The sequence below is a fragment of the Pleurodeles waltl genome, chromosome 8 (genome assembly GCF_031143425.1).
Source record: "Pleurodeles waltl isolate 20211129_DDA chromosome 8, aPleWal1.hap1.20221129, whole genome shotgun sequence".
NCBI classification, from domain to species: Eukaryota; Metazoa; Chordata; class Amphibia; order Caudata; family Salamandridae; genus Pleurodeles; species Pleurodeles waltl.
Genome location: NC_090447.1, coordinates 4,538,727 through 4,562,662, shown reverse-complemented (window position 1 = coordinate 4,562,662; position 23,936 = coordinate 4,538,727). Strand labels below are relative to the sequence as shown.

The following is a 23,936-nucleotide window of genomic DNA, read 5'->3' as shown; positions in this document are numbered from 1 at the left end:
TGACTTTGCCCTGGTCCAGCATGACCAGATGGCCGGGGTTGGGGCTTTCTATTTTTAGGTGCTATTTTACACTTAAAACTTTAAAAAATCATAACTGTGGTTATAGTAATTGGATTTTGGTGTCAAAAAATTTGTTGAAATTTTTTCTATTTTTCTAAATTGGTTTGGGATTTGTATTGTGTTGTATTTTCAGTGTGTTGCTGTTTGTGTACTGCATAAATACTTAAAACATTGGCCCTCATTACGAGGCTGGCGGTCATGAGACCACCAACCTCGCTGTGGCAGTCCTTCGCGCTGCCTTGCCTTACTCCATAAATTTAAGGCCATCCAAAGCCATGCAGGGTGGCTTTATGTGACCTCATATATATGATTGAGAGTCCTGTGTCACCAGAGTGTCTAAATAACTGACGCTTCAGTGGCACAGGCCTATTGTAAATAACCCTCGTAAACTCCACAGTTCCCCAAAGGACGCAGAATACCTTGGGCCTGATTTAGAGTTTGTAAGATGGGGTTACTTTATCACAAATGTGATGGATATCCTGTCCATCACATTAGAATCCCATTATATTTTATGGGCGCAGTACAATATATGCACACATACATACACACATATATACATTTAACTGGCAGTAAATATACATTTGTTAAACAGGCTTAACCCCTTGACCGCCAAGGATGTAACAGTTATGTCCTTGGCTGCAGCGCCGCGGCGCTGAGGCACCAAGTCCAGAGGCCCTCAGGGGAAGTGTTAGCGCCCCCCGAGGGCCTTCCCCTCACTCCCCCAGGGCAGGGCTGGAAGGGGAATCGCTTCCACCCACACCCTCCCCTCCCCCAGTGACGTCTGATGACATCAGCACGCAATCACGCGCTGACCTCATCAGAGGACACCCTCGGACCGGGAGGTGGGGACAGGCAGAGGCATGAAAGGAAAGGTAAGGATTTTCAGTTTCTTTCTTGCCTCTGTGAGCATTTCTGAAGCAATCGGGCTGCAGAAATGCCCACTAGACACCAGGAATGTTTGTTTTTTTTGTCAAGATGGGGACCGGTCACTTAGGCAACGGTCGCTCCCCTGGGGGCAGATTTATTTTAGGCCATTTCTGCTCCCTTGGGGGCAGATCGGCCTATTTCTATTAGGCCGATCTGCCCCCGGGGGCGCAGAAACCACTTAGGCACAAGGGATTGGTGTGTGTGTGTGCTTTGTTAGGGGGGGCAGCCCCTTGGGCAAGGGTCGGTCCCCATGGGGGTACATTACTCTTTGCCATTTCTGCCCCCCTCGGGAGCAGATCGGCCTACTTTTGTAAGGTCAATCTGCCTCTAAGGGAGGCAAAAAATCCACCAGACACCAGTATGGCCATACCCCCAACCAAAATAAATGGGGACCAAGTTGTTCTGTCCACCGGTGGGCAGATGGGGCAATTACCCCCGATCCACTCCCCGGAGGGGCAGAAAGCCTCCTAGATGCCAGGGAATTAAAAAAAATATAGTGGGGTGGTGGCTACCAACCAGTATGGGCATGGTTATGCTCCCACCCCAACTGAAGGGGGGTAACAGCATTTCAGCTCTCCCCGTCACACTAAAACATCTTATCCCACGGCAAGCAAGAGGACACTTGATTATTTTGGATTTTGGTTTTACATTTGAGCCATGAGAGCTTGTCTAACTCTCAAAATCATCCCACTTGGAATGGTGAGGGCTGCACTTTTTGGACTTTGGGACGATGCCATGTAGAAAAATCTATGAGACCTAGACACATCTGAAAACTAAACATCTGGGTGAGTCTAGGGTGGTGTGCTTCACATGCATCCCACACCATTTTCTTACCCACAATGCCCTGCAAACCTCCAACTTTGCTTGAAATCACACATTTTTCCCACATTTTTGTGATGGAACCTTCCAGAATCAGCAGGAATCCACAAAATTCCTACCACCCAGCATTCTCATATCTATACCGATAAAAATTATTTCCCAATTGTCAGCCTAAAAATGTTTTTTTTTCAAACAGCCCTTTTGGACCTGCTTTGGTTCCACCTCATTCATTACATGTTTTTGGCTCTTCCCTGTCATAGGCACTTGGCCCACCTACACACGTGAGGTGTCATTTTTCACGGGAGACTGAGGGGAACGTTGGGTGGTAGGAAATTTATACCGGTGTGGTGATCTCACACAGAAACGTGGGACAATTTTGTTTTTTTTAGCTAAATTTGAGGTTGGCCGAGGATTCTGGGTAAGAAAACACTGGGGGATCCATGCAAATCACACCTCCCTGGACTCCGTCTGGTATCTAGTTTTCAGAAATGTCTGGGTTTGGTAGGTTTCCTTGGATGGCTGCTGAGCCCAGGACCAAAAACTCAGGTGCCCCTGCAAAAACAGGTAGTTTTGTATTTGATAATTTTGATGTGTCCACATAGTGTTGTGGGGCATTTCCTGCTGCGGGCACTAGGCCTACCCACACAAGTGATGTACCATTTTTATCAGGAGACCTGGGGGAACGCTGGGTAGATGGAAGTTTGTGGCTCCCTGTAGGAGGCTGGCCTGGCATATAGTGGGTACCAAGTGGTACTTACCCCTTGTGCCAGGTCCAGTTATCCCTTATTAGTAGAATAGAGGTGTTTCTAGCAGCTTAGGCTGATAGAGGTAGCTATAGCAGAACAGCTTAGGCTGAACTAGGAGACATGCAAAGCTCCTACTATACCACTTATATCATATAGCACAATATCATAAGAAAACACAATACTCAGAGTTACTAAAAATAAAGGTACTTTATTTTTATGACAATATGCCACACGTAACTCAGAGAGTACCCTCAGTTAGAAGGTAAGTAATATACACAAGTTATATGTACACAAACCTAAAACAGGTAAGTAATAGTAAGAAAAGTAATGCAAACAATGTAGGATTACAATAGGATGCAATAGGTGAACATAGGTCTAGGGGCAACACAAACCATATACTCCAAAAGTGACCCCAGACCTATGGGAGCTTGTAAAGGGTCACTGGGACTGTAAGAAAACAGTCAGGGTGTCCAAGACACCCCACCCCAAGACCCTGAAAAGTAGGAGTAAAGTACACCTACTACCCCAATAGGACACAATAGTCGTGATAGGGGGATTCTGCAAGAACCACAAACAACAGCCAAGCACTGAAGACGGATTCCTGGACCTGAGGACCTGAGGACCTGCAAAGCAAGGGGACCAAGTCCAAGAGTCGCGATATTGTCCAGGGGGGGGGCAGGAGCCCAGGAAACCCCAGATGAAGGTGCAAGGAAGCTGCCTCTGGATGGTAGAAGCTTAGGATTCTGCAACAACAAAGAGGACTAGGAACTTCTCCTTTGGATGGAAGATGTCCCAGGTTGTGCTGAAGGTTACAGAAGTGTTCCCACGCAGAAATACCGCAAACAAGCCTTGCTAGCTGCAAGAGTCATGGTAAAGGTTTTTGCATAAGCCAGTCTACACTGGTTCAGGGATCCCCCAGCCCTGTTCTGGCGCGAAACTGGACAAAGGAAAGGGGAGTGACCACTCCCCTGACCAGTACCTCCCAGGGGAGGTGCCCAGAGCTCCTCCAGTGTGTCCCAGACCTCTGCCATCTTGGAAACAGAGGTGTTGGGGGCACACTGGACTGCTCTGAGTGGCCAGTGCCAGCAGGTGACGTCAGAGACCCCCTCTGATAGGCTCTTTTCTCTCTTGGTAGCCAATCCTCCTTTCTTGGTAGCCAAACCTACTTTTCTGGCTATTTAGGGTCTCTCCTCTGGGGAATTCTTCAGATAATGAATACAAGAGCTCACCAGAGTTCCTCTGCACTTCCCTCTTCGACTTCTGCCAAGGATCGGCCGCTGACTGCTCCAGGACGCATCCAAAACCGCAACAAAGTAGCAAGATGACTACCAGCAATATTGTAGCGCCTAATGCTGCCGGCTTTCTCAACTGCTTCCTGGTGGTGCATGATCTGAGGGCTGTCTGCTTTCACTCTGCACTGGAAATCCTGAAGAAATCTCCTGTGGGTTGACGGAGTCTTCCCCTTGCTAACGGAGGCACCAAACTTCTGCATCACCAGTCCTCTGGGTCCCCTCTCATCTCAACGAGCGTGGTCCCTGGTACACAGGAGCTATATCCAAGTGACCCCCACAGTCCAGTGATCCTTCAGTCCAAGTTTGGTGGAGGTAAGTCCAGTGGCAGCTGGTGACATTTGAAAGTGGTAGGGCGTAATAGTCTGTATACGACTTTTATGTAGCGAGCAAGCTCAGTGGACAAACGAGGGGTCCAGGGTGGGTCCTCCACCCAAGAAAAAATTGAAAAAAAGATTGACAAGTGGTCCATTTGAAAGGAAATAAATTTAGAGAGAAAGCAAGGTTTATAAAGCAGTGGGAATGTATAGTCTTGAAATATTAAACACATATCTTACTGCATTAATACGTTCACCCTTTACTTTAATGTGCAAATTGTACACTGCAACAACTTCAGGCCCTTTAAAGTGTGTGTTTACCCACTGTCTTGCACTCCATGCGGCATCAACTTTGGAAGAATATGTTCTAACCAGGCATCAGGAAGCACACACAACTGCTGAAAACATACAGAAATATGTGCAGATAGGTCTTTAACCGGTTCTGTGGTGCGGACGTAGTGGTTACGTCCTTCGGCACAATGCTGCTGTGCCGAGGACGTAACCACTACGTCCTCGGCACACAGCCCATAGGGAGCCCTCTTGCTCCCTCTGTGTGCTTCCCCCCACCCCCCCAAAGGCAGGGATGGAAGGGGAAGCCCTTCCCCTTCCAACCCCGACCCTCCCACCCCCCCTGTGACATCAGCGCGCGAGCGCGTGCTGAATGTCACAGAGCCTCCCGATCGAAAGGAGAGACTTCAAAGGGAAGGAAATGTATTTCCTTCCCTTTGAAGTCTCTCCAAGCGTTTCAAAAGCCGGATTGCTTGCAATCCGGCTTTTGAAACGCCCACTAGACACCAGGGATTTATTTATTTTTATGAAATGGACATAAGGGAGCGACCCCTTGGGCAAGGGTCGCTCCCAGGGGGGGGCATTTTTTGGGAAGGCCTTTTCTGTCCCCCCTGGGGGAAGATCGGCCTATTATTATTTTTTTTTTATTTTTTTTTTTTAATGTTTTTGATTTAGGTGTGGGGAGTGACCCCTTGGGCAAGGGTCCCTCCCCTAGGGGGCAAATTATATTTAGGCCATTTCTGCCCCCTTTGGGGGCAGATTGGCCAATTTTTGCTAGGCCAATCTAACCACTAGGCACCACAGATTTTTTTTTTTGGCGGCAATGTCACGCAGGGGGAGCAACCCCGTAGGCAAGGGTCGCTCCCGGGGGGGGGGGGGTTAGGGGGGTAGGGGGCAAATTTATTTTAGGCCATTTCTACCCACCCTGGGGGCAGATCGGCCTATTGTTATGCCCCCAGGGGGGCAGAAACCTCTAGGCACCAGGGCAAATATTTTTTTTTTTTTGTTTGTTTGTTTTTTCAGAGATGCAGAGAGACCCATTAGGCAAGGGTTGCTCCCCTGGGGGGCATATTGTATTTAGACCATTTCTGCCCCCCTTGGGGGCAGATTGGCCGATTTTAGGTCGATCTGCCCCCAAGGGGGCAGAAACCACTAGGCACCGGTGATTTTTTTTTTGGCGCCAATGTCACGCAGGGGGAGCGACCCCGTAGGCAAGGGTCGCTCCCGGGGGGGGTTGGGGGTTGAGGGGGGAATTTATTTTAGGCCATATCTGCCCAGGGGGGGGCGACCCATTAGGCAAGGGTCGCTCCCCTGGGGGGAAAATTGTATTTAGACCATTTCTTCCCCCCTTGGGGGCAGATTGGCTGATTTTAGGTCAATCTGCCCTCAAGAGGGCAGAAACCACTAGGCACACCACAGGGGGAGCGACCCCGTAGGCAAGGGTCGCTCCGGGGGGGGGGGGTTGGGGGGCAAATTTATTTTAGGACGTTTCTGCCCCCCGGGGCCGGCTGAGCTAGAGGTCAAAATCCACAGGTAGGCATTGTTTTCTATGAAAAAATGTGATGTGTCCACGTTGTGTTTTGGGCCATTTCCTGTTGCGGGCGCTAGGCCTACCCACACAAGTGAGGTATCATTTTTATCGGGAGACTTGGGCGAACACTGGGTGGAAGGAAATTTGTGGCACCTCTCTGATTCCAGAACTTTCTGTCACCAAAATGTGAGGAAAACGTGTTTTTTTAGCCAAATTTTGAGGTTTGCAAAGGATTCTGGGTAACAGAACCTGGTCAGAGCCCCACAAGTCACCCCATCTTGGATTCCCCTCGGTCTCTAGTTTTAAAAAATGCACAGGTTTGTTAGGTTTCCCTAGGTGACGGCTGAGCTAGAGGCCATAATCTACAGGTAGGCACTTTGCAAAAGACACCTCTGTTTTCTTTCAAAAAATGTGATGTGTCCACGTTGCGTTTTGGGGCATTTCATGTCGTGGGCACTAGGCCTACCCACACAAGTGAGGTATCATTTTTATCAGGAGACTTGGGGGAACGCTGGGTGGAAGGAAATTTGTGCCTTCTCTCTGATTCCAGAACTTTCTGTCACCAAAATGTGAGGAAAACGTGTTTTTTTAGCCAAATTTTGAGGTTTGCAAAGGATTCTGGGTAACAGAACCTGGTCAGAGCCCCACAAGTCACCCCATCTTGGATTCCCCTAGGTCCCTAGTTTTAAAAAATGCACATGTTTGGTAGGTTTCCCTAGGTGCCGGCTGAGCTAGAGGCCAAAATCTACAGGTAGGCACTTTGCAAAAAACACCTCTGTTTTCTTTAAAAAAATTTGATGTGTCCACGTTGCGTTTTGGGGCATTTCCTGTTGCGGGCACGAGGCCTACCCACACAAGTGAGGTATCATTTTTATCAGGAGACTTGGGGGAACGCTGGGTGGAAGGAAATTTGTGGCTCCTCTCTGATTCCAGAACTTTCTGTCACCAAAATGTGAGGAAAATGTTTTTTTTTAGCCAAAGTTTGAGGTTTGCAAAGGATTCTGGGTAACAGAACCTGGTCAGAGCCCCACAAGTCATCCCATCCTGGATTCCCCTAGGTCTCTAGTTTTCATAAATGCACAGGGTTGGTAGGTTTCCCTAGGTGCCGGCTGAGCTAGAGGCCAAAATCTACAGGTAGGCACTTTGCAAAAAACACCTCTGTTTCCTTTAAAAAAATGTGATGTGTCCACGTTGCGTTTTCGCGGGCGCTAGGCCTACCCACACAAGTGAGGTATCATTTTTTCGGGAGACTTGGGGTAACATAGATTAGGAAAACAAGTGTTATTGCCATTAGTCTGCAGAAGAAATAAAACCAGCATAACTAGCCATGAGAAGTTACTGGAACCATTACTGCCTTTGAGTGACAAAATCACCCACAGAGGCAGTGAAAGGAGAGGAGAGCTGAGAGAACAGATTTTTTTGTCTGTAAAAAAGATAGAGCTCCAACTTACTTGTGTGCAGGGTTGTCTTTGGCATATTTATGACTTGAGGTCTTCAGGTCACACTCCTTTCTCCCAGAGAGCCCTGGATGGAGTTATTTATTGTATTTATTCCATTTCTCTACCACAGACTGCTTGTAATGCAGGAAATGGGGATTTTCCTTGCGCAATGCCACATTCTTTTAATATAATGTGTCCTCTGGTACGTAGACCCTTATGATCACACCCCACTATTTGAGCAAATAGGGAAGGGTGGATAATAATATCGGAGTGACATGAAGTTTTCAGAAACCAGGGCTGAACAAAAAACGCTCCAGGCTGTTTACTATCAGGGCTTCTGGTGGAGGAGGAGATAAGCCAGGGATGTCACAGACTGACGCAGACGCCGGAATTCAGAGATGAGGTGGGGCTTTTCAAAGTGCACAACTTTCACTCTGGATAATGTTGTGCAGAAAATGTTTTACTTTCATCATGTAATTAAATATATGCTTCACTAGGGAAGCCAGAAAAGGCTAGGGGCACAGCCCCTTAGCCCTTGAACACCAGCCGCCCCTGGGTAAGTCCTTGCCTCCCCACGCTAGACTGCAAACCTGTGTACTACGTGATCTGCAGCTGCTCCGGCTTCTGTGCACTTTTCCAAGGATTCCTTTGTGCACAACCTAGCCTGGGTCCCCAGCACTCCGTCCTGCATTGCTCAATTCGCTGAGTTGAAATCCAACGTCGTGGGACCCTCCTTTGTGACTCCGTGTGGACTCCGGTTCACAAACCTTCTAATTGCCTGCTCCGGTACTTCTGCGGGTGCTGCCTGCTTCTGTGGGGGCTCTCTGAGTTGCTGAGCGCCCCCTCTATCTCTTCCTCCAAGTGGCAACATCCTGGTCCTTCCTGGTCCTCTGCAACACCCAAAAACCTCTACAGCAAACCTTGCAGCTAGCAAGGCTTTTTTGCGGTATTTCTGCGTGCAAAAACTTCTGCAACCTTTAGCACAATGTGGGACATCTTCCATCCAAAGGAGAAGTTCATAGACCTCTTTTTTGTTGCAGAATCCTAAGCTTCTTCCATCCGGAGGCAGCTTCCTTGCACCTTCATCCGGGGTTTCCTGGGCTCCTGCCCCTCATGGACAATATCGCGACCCTTGGACTTGGTCCCCTTGCCCTGCAGGTCCTCAGGTCCAGGAATCCGTCTTCAGTGCTTTGCTGGTGTTTGTGGTTCTTGCAGAATCCTCCTATCACAACTATTGTGTCCTTTTGGGGTAGTAGGTGTACTTTACTCCTACTTTTCAGGGTCTTGGGGTGGGGTATCTTGGACATCCTGACTGTTTTCTTACAGTCCCAGTGACCCTCTACAAGCTCCCATAGGTCTGGGGTCCATTCGTGATTCACATTCCACTTTTGGAGTATATGGTTTGTGTTGCCCCTAAGCCTATGTTTGCCTATTGCAACCTATTGTAATCCTACACTGTTTGCATTACTTTTCTTACTATTACTTACCTATTTTGGGTTTGTGTACATATAACTTGTGTATATTTCTTACCTTCTAACTGAGGGTACTCTCTGAGATACTTGTGGCATATTGTCATAAAAATAAAGTACCTTTATTTTTAGTAACTCTGAGTATTGTGTTTTCTTATGATATTGTGTTATATGATATAAGTGCTATAGCAGGAGCTTTGCATGTCTGCTAGTTCAGCCTAAGCTGCTCTGCTATAGCTACCTTCTATCAGCCTAAGCTGCTAGAAATACCTCTATTCTACTAATAAGGGATAACTGGACCTGGCACAAGGTGTAAGTACCACTTGGTACCCACTATAAGCCAGGCCAGCCTCCTACAGCAGGGGATCATGGAATTGTCCCCCCACTACCAGAATGGTATTGGGGTGACAATTCCATGATGTTAGACATGTTACATGGCCATGTTCGGAGTTACCATTGTGACGCTATACATAGGTAGTGACCTATGTATAATGCACGCGTGTAATGGTGTCTCTGCACTCACAAAGTCCAGGGAATTTGCCCTGAACAATGTGGGGGCACTTTGGGTAGTGCCAGGGTGCCCACACACTAAGTAACTTGGCACCCAACCTTCACTAAGTGAGGGTTAGACATATAGGTGACTTATAAGTTACTTATGTGTAGTGAAAAATGGCTGTGAAATAACGTGGACATTATTTCACTCAGGCTGCAGTGGCAGGCCTGTGTAAGAATTGTCTGAGCTCCCTATGGGTGGCAAAAGAAATGCTTCAGCCCATAGGGATCTTCTGGAACCCCAATACCCTGGTACCTAAGTACCATATACAAGGGGATTATATGGGTGTACCAGTGTGCCAATGAGAATTGGTAAATTTAGTCACTAGCCTGCAGTGACAAATTTAGAAAGCAGAGAGAGCATAAACACTGAGGTTCTGGTTAGCAGAGGCTCAGTGATACAGTTAGGCACCACACAGGGAACACATACAGGGCACATAATATGAGCACTGGGGTCCTGCCTGGCAGGATCCCAGTGACACAAGGGCTAAAACGACATGCATACAGTGAAAATGGGGGTAACATGCCAGGCAAGATGGTACTTTCCTACACACCCCTCAGATTCCAGAACTTTGCAGCACCAAAATGTGAGGAAAAAGTGTTTTTTTTGCCAAATTTTCAGGTTTGCTCAGGTTTCTGGGTAACAGAACCTGGTGAGAGCACCACAAGTTACCCCATCCTGGATTCCTCTAGGTGTCTAGTTTTCAGAAATGGCCAGGGTTTCTAGGTCTTCCTAGGTCCCGGATGAGCTAGAGGCCAAAATCCACAATTAGGCACTTTGCAAAACACAGGTCAGTTTTCTTTGGGAAAATGTGATGTGTCTATGTTGTGTTTTGGGGCATTTCTTGTCACGGGCAGTAGGCCTACCCACACAAGTGAGGTATCATTTTTATCGGGAGACGTGGGGGAATGTTGAGTGGATGGAAATTTGTGTCTCCTCTCAGATTCCAGAACTTTCTGTCACTGAAATGTGAGGAAAAAGTGTTTTTTTTGCCAAATTCTGAAGTTTGCAAAGGATTCTGGGTAACAGAACCTGGTGAGAGCCCCAAAGTCACCACGTCCTGGGTTGACCTAGATGTCTAGTTGTCATAAAATGCACAGTTTTGCTAGGTTTTCCTAAGTGCTGACTGAGCTACAACCCAAAATCCACAGCTAGGCACTTTCCAAAAAACAAGTCAGTTTTCAATGTAATAATGTGATGTGCCTATGTTGTGCTCAGGGGCATTTTCTGTTGCGGGCACTAGGCCTACCCACACAAGTGAGGTATCGGGAGACATGGGGGAATGCTGGGTGGAAGGAAATTTGTGGCTCCTCTCAGATTCCATAACTTTCTGTCACCGAAATGTGAGGAAAAGGTGTTTTTTTTGCCAAATTGTGAGGTTTGCAAAGGATTCTGGGTAAAAGAACCTGGTGAGAGCCCCACAAGTTACAAGTTACTCCATCTTGGATTTCTTAGGTATCTAGTTTTCAGAAATACACAGGTTTGGTAGGTTTCCCTAGGTGCCGGCTGAGCTAGAGGCCAAAAACCACAGCTAGGCACTTTGCAAACAGGTCTGTTTTCTTTGGGAAAATGTGATGTGTCCATGTTGTGTTTTGGGGCATTTCCTGTTGCGGGCACTAGGCCTATCCGCACAATTGAGGTAACATTTTTATCGGGGGACTTGGGGGAATGCTAGGTGGAAGGAAATTTGTGGATCCTCTCAGATTTCAGAACTTTCTGTCACCGAAATGTGAAGAAAAAGTGTTTTTGTTGACACATTTTTAGGTTTGCAAAGGGTTTTGGGTAACAGAACCTGGTGAGAGCCTCACAAGTCACCCCAGTCTGAATTTCTCTAGGTGTCTAGTTTTAAAAAATGTATAGGTTTGCTAGATTTCCCTATGTGTCGGCTGAGCTAGAGACCAAAATCCACAGCTAGGCACTTTCCAAAAAACACGTCAGATTTTAATGCAAAAATTTGATGTGTCCATGTTGTGTTTCCTGTTGCGGGCATTAGGCCTACTGTCGGAGGCTGGCCTGGCTTATAGTGGGTACCTGATGGTACTTATACCATGTGTCATGTCCAGTTATCCCTTAGTAGTAGATTAGTAGTGTTCTAGCAGCTTAGGCTGATAGAGGTAGCTATAGCAGAGCAGCGTAGGCTGAACTAGGAGACATGCAAAGCTCCTACTATACCTCTTATATCATATAGCACTATATCATAAGAATCACAATACTCAGAGTTACTAAAAATAAAGGTACTTTATTTTAGTGACAATGTGTCAGAAATATCTCAGAGGATATACTCCCTTAGGAGGTAAGTAAAATACACAAAATATACACACAAACCAAAATCAGGTAAGTAAACAGTTAGAAAAGTAGTGCAAACACTGTCGAATACAATAGGATGCAATAGGCCTAGGGGAACCACAAACCATATACTCTAGAAGTGGAATGCGAACCACGAATGAACCCCAGGCCTAGTGTAGTGTGTAGAGGGTCGCTGGGAGTGTGAGAAAACACTAATGGTGTCCAAGATAACCCATCCCAAGACCCTAAAAAGTAGGAGTAAAGTTACCCTACTTCTCCAGAAAGACACTAAAGTCGTGATAGGAGATTCTGCAAAGACAACAACTGACTGCAAAGCACTGAAGATGGATTCCTGGACCTGAGGACCTGTAAAGGAAGGGGACCAAATCCAAGAGTCACAAAAGTGTCCAGGGGGGGCAGGAGCCCACTAAATCCCGGATGAAGGTGTAAAAGGGCTGCCTCTGGGTGGAAGAAGCTGAAGATTCTGCAACAACAGAAGATGCTAGGAAGTTTGCCTTTGCTAGCTGCAAAGGTCGCGGTTGAAGAAAATGGGTGCTGCCCGGGCCCAGGAAGGACCAGGAGGTCGCCCCTTGGAGGAGGAGACAGAGGGGGCGCTCAGCAGTACAGAGAGCCCATGCAGAAGCAGGCAGCACCCGCAGAAGCACTCAAAATGGCGTTTAAGGAATCTGAGCACGGTGGTCATCTAAACACTACAAAGAAGGGTCCCACGATGCCGGGGGTCAACTCAGCGAGTTGAGCAATGCAGGACGGAGTGCTGGGGACCTGGGCTATACTGTGCACGAAGGATTCCTTGCAAAAGTGCACAGAAGCCCTAGCAGCTGCATATCACGCAGTACACAGGATTACTGTCTGGCGTGGGGATGCAAGGACTTACCTCCACAAAATTTGGACCGAAGGACCACTGGACTGTTGGGGTCACTTGGATCCACCCCTGTTTTCCAGGGACCACTCTCGTCAAGACGAGAGGGGACCCAGAGGACCGGTGATGCAAACGTTTGGTGCCTGCATTAGCAGGGGAAATATTCAGTCAACCCACGGGAGATTTCTTCTTGGCTTCCAGTGCAGGGTGAAGGCAGACAGCCCTCAGAGCATGCACCACCAGGAAACAGTCAAGAATGCCGGCAGGATGAGGCGCTACAATGTTGCTGGTAGTCGTCTTGCTACTTTGTTGCGGTTTTGCAGGCGTCCTGGAGCAGTCAGCGGTCGATCCTTGGCAGAAGTCAAAGAGGGAAGTGCTCTTGCATTCGTTATCTGAAGAGAAACCCACAGAAGAGACCCTAAATAGCCCTCAGAGGAGGATTGGCCAACTAACCCAGGTAAGCACCTATCAGGAAGGGTCTCTGAAGTCACCTGCTGGCACTGGCCACTCAGAGGCCACCATTGTGCCCTCACACCTCTGCATTCAGGATGGCAGAGGTCTGGGACACACTGGAGGAGCTCTGGGCACCACTCCTGGGGTGGTGAAAGATACGGGAGTGGTCACTCCCCTTTCCTTTGTCCAGTTTCGCACCAGGGCAGGGGATGGGGGATCACTGAACCGGTGAAGGCTGGCTTATGCAAGGATGGCACCATCTGTGCCCTTCAAAGCATTTCCAGAGGCTGGGGGAGGCTACTCCTCCCCAGCCCTTAACAGCTATTTCCAAAGGGAGAGGGTGTAACACCCTCTCTCAGAGGAAATCCTTTATTCTGTCTTCCTGAGACTGGGCTGCCCAGACCCCTGGAGGGCAGAAGCCTGTCTGTGGGTTGGCAGCAGCAGTAGCTGCAGTGAAAACCCCAGAGAGCTAGTTTGGCAGTACCCGTGGTCCATGCTGGAGCCCCGGGGATGCATGGGATTGGCACCCCAATACCAGATTTGGCATGGGGGACAATTCCATGATCTTAGACATGTTACTTGGCCATATTTGGAGTTACCATTGTCAAGCTACATATAGGTATTGACCTATATGTAGTGCACATGTGTAATGGTGTCCCGCACTCACAAAGTCCGGGGAAATTGCCCTGAACAATGTGGGGGCACCTTGGCTAGAGCCAGGGTGCCCTCACACTTAGTAACTTTGCACCTAACCTTCACCAAGTGAGGGATAGACATATAGGTGACTTGTAAGTTACTTAAGTGCAGTGTAAAATGACTGTGAAATAACCTGCAGTGGCAGTCCTGTGTAAGAATTGTCTGAGCTCCCTATGGGTGGCAAAAGAATTGCTGCAGCCCATAGGGATCTCCTGGGACCCCAATACCCTGTGTACCGGTACCATATACTAGGGAATTAAAATGGTGTTCCAGTGTGCCAATCAGAATTGGTAAAAATGGTCACTAGCCTGCTGCAGAGAGAGCATAAACACTGAGATTCTGGTTAGCAGAGACTCAGTGACACAGTTAGGCACCACACAGGGAACACATTTAGGCCACAAAATATGAGCACTGGGGTCCTGGCTAGCAGGATCCCAGTGAGACAGTAAAAACCCTGAGATATTCTCACAAACAGGCCAAAAGTGGAAGTTACAAGGCTAGAAAGAGGCTACCATCCTACACCTACCCACGCAAGTGAGGTACCATTTTTATCGGGAGTCTTGGGGGAACACAGAATAGCAGAACAAGTGTTATTGCCCCTCGTCTTTCTCTACATGTTTTCCTTCCAAACATAAGACAGTGTTTAAAAAAGACGACTATTTGAGAAATGCCCTGTAATTCACATGCTAATATGGGCACCCTGGAATTCAGAGATGTGCAAATAACCTATGCTTCTCAACACCTGATCTTGTGCCCATTTCGGAAATACAAAGGATTCCTTGATACCTATTTTTCACTCTTTATATTTCAGCAAATGAATTGCTTTATACCCGGTGTACAATGAAAACCTATTGCAAGGTGTAGCTCCTTTATTGGCTCTGGGTGCCTAGGGGTCTTAATGAACCTACAAGCCCTATATATCCCCGCAACCAGAAGAGTCCAGCAGACGTAACAGTATATTGCTTTTGAAAATCTGACATCACAGGAAAAAGAAACAGAGTAAAATGTGAAGAAAAATGGTTGGTTTTTTTCATCTCAATTTCAATATTTTTGTATTTCAGCTGTTATTTTCTGTAAGAAAACGTTGTAGGATTTACACAAATGATCCCTTGCTAAATCCAGAATTTTGTCTACTTTTCAGAAATGTTTAGCTGTTTGGGTTCCACCATTAGTTTTACACCCATTTCTGTCACTAAGTGGAAGGAGGCTAAAAGCACAAAAATTAGTAAAAATGGGTTATGTCCCAGTAAAATTCCAAAATTGTGTTAAAAAATATTATTTTTTTTTATTCAAGTCTGCCTGTTCCTGAAAGCTGTGAAGATGGTGATTTTAGCACAACAAACCCTTTGTTGATGCAATTTACAAAACCACAAGCCGCCTTCTGCAGCCCTTTTTCCCAATATTTTTTAAAACATGAAATTTTCACTGTATTTTGGATAATTTCTTGGTCTCCTCCAGGGGAACCCACAAACTCTAGTGTGGAAGATGAGGCAATACAGAGGACTCTGACCCGTATTTTAAGTAAGTTCCCGAAGAAAAATAAATTTTATTTAGGTATTTAATTGGGGAAGGGTGTTATTCAGGATAGCAATAGCGTTGTCGTCTATACGCGTCCTTTGGAGTACTGTAGATGTTTCTGTACAGAACTTGCTTTTTCATGAATCCTTAAGGTTCTGTCTCTCCTAGGAGATGAGGTCTTCAGAGTACTTCTTCTCGACTCCTTCCCTCGGGTCTCGGAAAACAAAAAGGACAAAAGGCCAGGTAAGTGGTAAGGTACGGGGCTTCCTTTATTATTAGTATAAAAGTGGGAGGGTAAAAAAAAAGGTACACGCTAGGGTTTGTGTATGGTTAGTGCAGGCATAAGGGAGGGTGCAGTGCTCTTTGGCCAAGGCTAGTGGTAGGGAGTTAGTACTGTCAGTAACCACTCCAAGCTCCCAGTGCTTTAACCCAAACTGCCCTCCTCTAGTCCCTCCCCGGTGCCCCTTTTCTCTCTCAACCCTCCCTCTGTATCCTCACGTCCTCTATTTGCCTTTTCCCGATGTCCCTTTAACAGGGACTGTACGCGGTACGGGAGCGGACCAAGTGCACAGACGGTGTCCCGCGCGGGTGTTTGCAGCGGCTGGGGACGGCACCCGTCTACACACCCCATCCCAAGATCGGGACTGATATAGGACCGTAGACTCTGGACATCGGGAGAGGAAATCGGCGGGGCATTGCCGTGACCCGGGAATGTGGCGGACCTGAAAGTTAAACGGCTGGAGTTCAAGAAACCAGCGTAAAACCCTTGAATTAGTGTCCTTATGGGAGGCTAACCACGTTAAGGGGGCATGATCAGTGTAGAGGACAAATGATCTGCCTAGGAGATAGTACTGTAAACTTTCAATGGCCCATTTTATGGCTAAGCATTCTTTCTCAATAGTAGGATAATGAACTTCCCTCGGAAGGAGTTTGCGACTGATATAGACAATAGGATGTTCATGGCCTAGATCGTCGGGTTGTGTGAGGACGGCCCCAAGCCCAACGTTGGAAGCATCAGTGAAGAGGTGGAAAGGTTTCGAAAAATCCGAACACTGTAAAATAGGTTCAGTCGTAAGAGCCTCTTTTAGATATTCGAATCGTTGTAGCTGAGAGGTGGAGAGAGAAGGAAGGGTGGCGGTGTATTGTTTCTTTAACAGGTCGGTAAGGGGGGCCGTAATAGTGGAATACTGCGGGAAGAACCTACGATAATACCCAACTAACCCTAGAAATGAGCGGAGTTCTTTTTTTGTTTTGGGGACAGGTATTTGTCTGATGGCCTCCACCTTATCTTTCTGGGGACGTAGAACCCCTTTTCCAATGACGTACCCAAGATAGGCAATTTGGGTTTGTCCTAATACACACTTTTTGGGATTAGCAGTGAGGCCGGCCCTTGCTAAGGTAGAAAACACCCTTTCTAAATGTTGTAAGTGTTCTGACCAAGAAGCACTGAAGATGACGATGTCGTCGAGATATGAGGCTGTAAACGCTTGGAACGGCTGTAAGAGCCGGTCCATTAAGCGTGGAAAGGTAGCAGGTGCCCCATGCAGTCCAAAAGGAAGAACAGTGAAATGATACAGGCCAGAAGGTGTTGTAAAGGCTGTTTTTTCTTTGTCGTTTGGGGCTAAGGGGATCTGCCAATAGCCTTTCGTTAGGTCAATGGTAGACATAAAACGGGCATTCCCTATTTTTTCTAGTACCTCATCTACCCTGGGAATAGGGTACATGTCGAATAAGAATATCTCATTAAGCTTCCTGAAATCAATACAAAACCGGACGGAGCCGTCGGGTTTGGGAACCAGGACAACTGGGGAACACCAAGGACTATTGGAGGGTTCAATGACCTTTAGCAATAACATTTTCGTTATCTCTTCTTCTATCAGTTTCTTCCTTGCCTCAGGAATTCGGTAGGGACGTAGGCGTATGGTCTGGCCCTCTGGTGTTCGGATATGATGCTGAACCAGAGAGGTCCGTCCTGGAACCTCTGAGAAGAATTCGGAGTATTGTTGTATCAAGTCAAGTAATTGGATTTTTTCTGTTTCAGAAAGGCATTCATTGATTGTGGGACTTTTGGGGTTTTCTGTTTCTGGTGTAGGATAGAGATTAAGGTCCAATTCATTGGTGGGTGTTACAAGGTAGCCAATGGCCTGCATACTGGTATTATTCTCAGGGTTTTCCCATTTTTTTAACAAATTAATATGATAGATTTGGGTTCGTTTGGGTTGATCATTCAATTCAATAAGGTAAGTAACTAGTGAGACTGCTTTTATTACTCGATAAGGGCCTTGCCACTTAGCCAGTAATTTATATTCAGAAGTAGGTCTCATTATGAGCACCTGGTCTTTGGGTTGAAGAACCCGTAACTTGGTGCCTTGATCATAGTAGGTCTTTTGGGTTTCCTGCGCTTTCTCTAGATGGTGTCGCACATCTTCCCAAACAGTTTGTAGTTGTGTTTTTAATTTGTGAATATATTCCAACAGCGGTTTCTCCCCACTATTCTCCTCCCATGTTTCGGCTGCCATGTCAAGTAGATTTCGGGGTTGCCTCCCGAATACTAATTCGAACGGACTATGTCCAGTGGAGGACTGTTCATGTGTCTGTATCGCGTAAAGGACAAGGGGTAGTTTTTGGTCCCAATCTTTTCCCGAGTCGTCTACTATTTTCCGCAGCAGTGTTTTAATGGTGCGGTTATATCGTTCCACCAAACCGTCTGTCTGTGGATGATATACTGCACTTTTGATTTGGGTAATGCCAAGTGTTTTACAGATCTGTTTCATGAGACCGGATACAAAGGGTGTACCTTGATCCGTGAGAATTTCTTGGGGAAAACCAACACGGGAAAAGAAGATAATCATGGCTTGTGCTACTGTTTTGGTGGTCGTACTGGTAAGAGGAATCGCCTCAGGATACCGGCTAGCATAATCGACAAGGACGAGGATATGTGTATGGCCCTTAGAAGGCTGCTAAAAGAGGACCAACCAAATCCATACCTATGCGTCTAAAAGGGATATCTATAACAGGTAGGGGATGAAGAGGGGCTCTCCTCACTGCACCTTGTTCGACTAATTGACATCGGGGACAATGTGCACAATATTTACGAATATGGGCATATACTCCAGGCCAATAAAAACGTCTTAATAAGTATTCTTCAGTTTTTTCTCGGCCATAATGGCCTCCTCCTGGTTGATTATGGGCTAGGAACAACACCTGAGTCCGGTAAGCTTCTGGGACCACTAATTGCTTTTTCTCTCCTTGTGCTGTTAAGGTGACCCTATAGAGGAGGTTCTTTTGGACTAAGAAATGTGGACCTACCTCCCCGGTGGAGCTGCTTTTGGCATTCCTCCAAGCATATACAAGGGTGGGGTCCTCTCGTTGGTTTACTCTAAAAGAAACCGGGGCGCTATCGATGCTAGCTACTGTTTTCTCTGGGTTCCTTTGTGTCTTGTATAGGGCGTATTTCCTTTTCTCTACTCTCTTTTCTTTTCTGGTTAGTTTTCTCCGTTCTGGGGGACCATCAATGGGTGTTTAAACAAACGGGGCGTCCTTCCACCAGTCATCAGTGGGTATGGTCTTTTGTGTTTGTTCTAAGAGCTCAGAAAACCTCAAATAATCAGTGCCAATAACGCATTCTTCGATTAAATCATCCATTACACCCATGGGAAGGTAGTCTTGGTATGCGTTCCATTCTATTTCAACCAGCTCTAGGGGGTAGTCTGTCCTGTCTCCATGGATGCAGCAGATCGTAACCCACTGTTTTGTATTTGGGTTGACCGATTGTATCAGATTTTTGCGTATTACCGATTGACTACACCCGGAATCAATCAGGGCCTTTACTGGTTGCCCGTTTATCTTTAGAGTGAGTTTGAATGTTTTATCTCCCTTACCAATACACAAAACCCTCCCTCGAGTGACTCCTATTTCCATGGGTTCAACCCCCTAGTTTTTCTTTGGGCATCCTCTTGCTATGTGGCCCCATTCACCACAACTGAAACATTGGGGTTGTTGCATGGGGCTAGGTTCTCCAGTTCTGGATGGTCCAGCTTCCTCAATGACTCGTCTAGCGGAATACTGGGGGGGGGGAGGGGGGGCATGGGTACTTTACCCAAGGGTCTGGGAGCTAGGCTTTTTATATCCACAGACCGATGGTAGGCGCATGCTAAGTCGACTGCCAGTTCGGTATCGACCTTGGGATGCTGTCTTATCCAATTACGGGTGCTTCCAGGGAGGGAGTCTAGGTACTGTTCCAAAATTATGGCCTTTATTATGTCCTCGCGGTCAGTTCCTAAGGGACCTAACCACTTGAGTCCTAAGTCCTTAACCTTAAAATAAAATGTTCGTGGATCCTCGTTATGTCCCCATTTAACTTTGCGGAATTTCATCCGACAGTATTCGGTATCATGTCCCACTCGCTCTAGGATACTCTTCTTAATGTCGGAGTAAGGGGTAGAACCACCAGGATTTGCAGCCTGATAGGCAGTTTGGAGGGTACCTGTCAAGAGGGGGGCAATATATTGACCCCAACGGTCTTCAGGCCACTGAGCGGATGAAGCTACTCTTTCAAAGTTTGTAAAGAATGAGTCAGGGTCCTCCCCTTCTTGGTATTTTTGTAGTACAGAACTGGGCACGTTGGGATGTACCTTGCTGGCGGCAATAGTGTCTGTCAATTTCTGAAGGGCAGTTTCGTGCACCAGTTGGTTATTTGCCATTATGGTGGCTTGGCTTTTTAGAGCAGCTTGGAGGGTCTCTTGATCTTCTCTGGCCTCCCTCTGTTGCGCCTCCCATACCAATTGCAGGTGGCGTTGACCCTCCACTAATTGTTTTATCATGTCCTCCAATGCGGGTTTTTCTTCCATGATCCTGACGCTTCTGTACCGCCTGGGAAGCTTAAATCCCACTTCTGACACCACTGTGGAAGATGAGGCGATACAAAGGACTCTGACCCGTATTTTAAGTAAGTTCCCGAAGGAAAATAAATTTTATTTAGGTATTTAATTGGGGAAGGGTGTTATTCAGGATAGCAATAGCGTTGTCGTCTATACACGTCCTTTGGAGTACTGTAGATGTTTCTGTACAGAACTTGCTTTTTCATGAATCTTAAGGTTCTGTCTCTCCTAGGAGATGAGGTCTTCAGAGTACTTCTTCTCGACTCCTTCCCTCGGGTCTCGGAAAACAAAAAGGACAAAAGGCCAGGTAAGTGGTAAGGTATGGGGCTTCCTTTATTATTAGTATAAAAGTGGGAGGGTAAAGAAAAAGGTACACGCTAGGGTTTGTGTATGGTTAGTGCAGGCATAAGGGAGGGTGCAGTGCTCTGTGGCCAAGGCTAGTGGTAGGGAGATAGTACTGTCAGTAACCACTCCAGGCTCCCAGTGCTTTAACCCAAACTGCCCTCCTCTAGTCCCTCCCCGGTGCCCCTTTTCTCTCTCAACCTTCCCTCTGTATCCTCACGTCCTCTATTTGCCTTTTCCCGATGTCCCTTTAACAGGGACCGTACCTTGCAGAGCCACGACCGTCCTGGGTCGTGGCGGGGTTTGTTGTAGTCATGGTTTTCACTGGCTCCGTGGTTCGGGCTCATTCTCTCTTCTTCGGCGTTTCTCCTCTTTCTGTTCATCTCCCCGCGCGTCTCTTTCTCCCTCTCGTCTCTTCCTGGTTCTCCTCTCTCCCCTTTGTCGTCCGTCTTTTCTTTCCTTGACTCCTCGGCGACCCGGAAATCCGGGGCCGAGATCGCGTCCCGCCTCCATGCGTCTCCTTGGAGACGCGGCACGGGAGCGGACCAAGCACGCGGGCGGTGTCCCGCGCGGGTGTCTGCAGCGGCTGGGGACGGCACCCGTCTACATCTGGGTACCTCTAGAATCCCTAGGATGTTAGAAAAAAGGACACAAATTTGGCGTGGGTAGCTTATGTGGATGAAAAAATATGAGGGCCTAAACGCGAACTGCCTCAAATAGCCAAAAAAAGGCACCTGAGGGGGAAAAGGACTGGCAGCGAAGGGGTTAAAGAGTATGTGTATATTTTAGTATTATGAAATAGTAACTAGACATATTTCTTAAAGAACTATACATATCTAGATATATACACATAATCAGATTATAAATATTTATCAACAAAGGCATATGCATTCTATTGCTGTTTGGATATGGTGGTTATGAAGGAAAGAGACAACTCTAGAGTAGTCTTCTGAAGACAAGATAGTTATCTGCGGATCTTATATTGGGGGTAATGAGTTCCATAGTTTGGCTGCTTGAACGGAGAAGGATGTACCACCTTTTGTCTTTTTTTGTATGGTGGTGGTTTAAGGCGGGATGCTAATCTTGAGTGAGGTTTCTTTGTTGAATGAATTTGGTTATTTTGTTTCTGATGAAAAGTGGTCCTGTTCCATGTATTGCTTTGTGGGTGATACAAAGCAGCTTGAAGGTGGATATTCTGGCAGCCAGTATCCAATGTAATGCCCTTTAGACAGGGGAGATGTGGGCTTGTGGCTTTACACGCAGTAGAAGTCTGGCAGCTGAGTTCTGAACACGCTGTAGTTTATTCATAGTAGATAGAGATGATCCATGGTAGAGGCCATTTGCATAATCCAGTTTAGATGGTACAAGAGAGATAGTAGCCTGGACCTTGTGTGGAAATCTGAGGTGGGGGAAGATGCGTCACGGAGTTTTGAAGGTGATGATGCTTGATCGTGCTAATTTGTCCACTTGGGCATTCATTGTTAACTTGGAGTCTATGGTAATTCCAAGGTTTTTAACTTCCTTAGATACTTGAGGAAGTGGTCCCAGATCGTCAGGCAAGGTGCACAGTGGGTCATAATTCTCCCAGTTGCCACATGTGAGAAATTATGTTTTGGAAGCATTCAGTTTGAGATGGCTCCAAGTCATCCACTGAACAACAACTCTGAGGCAACTGAAGATTTGTAAGTTTTCAATGTCTTTGGGGCATTCCAATTTAAGGAGTATATGTGTGTCATCTGCATAGTTGTAGCATGTGAGATGGAAATCATTGATCAATTCTGGTAATGACATCATGTAGATGTTGAAAAGCAAAGGTGAGATGTTTGATCCATGAGGGACTCCTGCTTTTGTGAGGTAGGGTTTGGACGAGAAAAGGGGAGAATAGATAATATTTGCTCTCTTAGAATGTAATTCAGTCAAGAGCAGTCCCTTCTATGCCGGCTTTGTGGAGTCTTTGAATTAGAGTGTCATGGTCAACAGTATCAAAGGCAGCTGAGAGGTTTATGAGAAGTAGTGCAGGAACTCCATTGCGGTCAACTGTGTTTTTAAGATCATCCCAGATTGCTATGAGTGCATATTCAGTGCCTTTTCCTGGGCGGAATCAGGTTTGGTAGTCTGAAAGCATGAAGTTGTCTCCCATGAATTGTGACATTTGGGCGAATGCTGCTCTTTCTATCAGTTTGCCCTGGAAAGGTCCATTTCTTAATTGGTCTTTAGTTGTTGGGGGTCATACGGGTCCAGGTTTGTTTTCTTTAATAACAGGAGTATATATGCCTTTTTCAGGTCTTCAGGAAACATTTCCGTAGTTAAAGAGTTACTGATGATTCTTCTTACTGGTGTGGAAGCAGAAGTAGAGAAAAATTCTCTTGAAGATGTGGGGTGGACCCAAGTCAGAAGTGAGGCGTCAAGGCCTGATTGCTTTGCCCAAATCCATAAATTCACTTTGTGATATTTGTTTGAAGGAGTGTAAAGGCTGGGTTAGTTTACTCTTGGAGGGGATTTTAGGAAATGAGTTGGTCCAATGTATATTTACTTAAGACCACAGCACTCCAGCAAATGTATGTAGAACAGTAATTGACTTCTGAAAAACTATTAAACAGTTTTTTAGATCAGTCTTTGAAGAAACTCCAACGAAGATCCACAATTAAGGAGTCCAATGTATCTGCCTTGGTTGTGAAATGATTTACCAGTTTGTTTGTGAAATCTTGAGTAATGTGATGAATTCCTTCCATGCATTTCGGTATTTGAAATTCATTGAGAATTTTATAAAACTCCTTTAGTTGCAGATTTAGCATTTTGAATTCTGTCTGTGTAGTATATTTTTTTAAGCTTTTTTGATTGATGATTTGTATATTCTGTTAACTTTGTGTAGCTGAAGTTTGTCTTGAATGTTGTTTGTTTTGAGCCAGGTATGTTGCAGCCTTCTGATTTGTTGTTTTATCTTTTTTAGTTCTGTGTTTCTCCAAGGTGCTTGTTTTCTTTTCTCCTGTTTTGTTTTTCTGGGTGGTATTAGGATATAGAAAGCTTCCTGTAGTCATTCCTAAAGTTTTGAACAGAATATCTTGTGTCTATATCTGTGTTAGCTGTTAGTTGTGTTTCTAAGTCTTCAAAATAGAGTTTGTTCCATGGTCGAGAGATGTATGTATATAAGGTGCTATTGGGTATGTTGATTTGTGGTGTTTTATGTTGGAAAGTTACCAAATGGTGGTCTGACCATGCAACTGATGTGATGCTTTGAATGGTAGCTAGTTCCGCGTTTGCAAAAATGACATCTAAGATGTGTCCAGCGATGTGTGTGGGACTGCGTATAATTTGATGTAGGTTCAATGTGGTGATAGATTTTGGATGGGACATAGTGTTTTTGTCAAACTAAATGTTTAGGTCCCCAAGAATGCACAGGGTGGAATATAATGTTATAAGGTTTGAAACTGTGGCCCTCATTA

At 46.3% G+C, this 23,936-nt stretch overlaps 1 protein-coding gene across 2 annotated transcripts in view; it reads right to left on the bottom strand.

Moving 5' to 3' along the window:
• The window catches only part of LOC138249656 (NACHT, LRR and PYD domains-containing protein 3-like), an 886,959-nt gene that overhangs the window by 739,010 nt on the left and 124,013 nt on the right, over nucleotides 1–23,936 (bottom strand). The window lies entirely within an intron of this gene.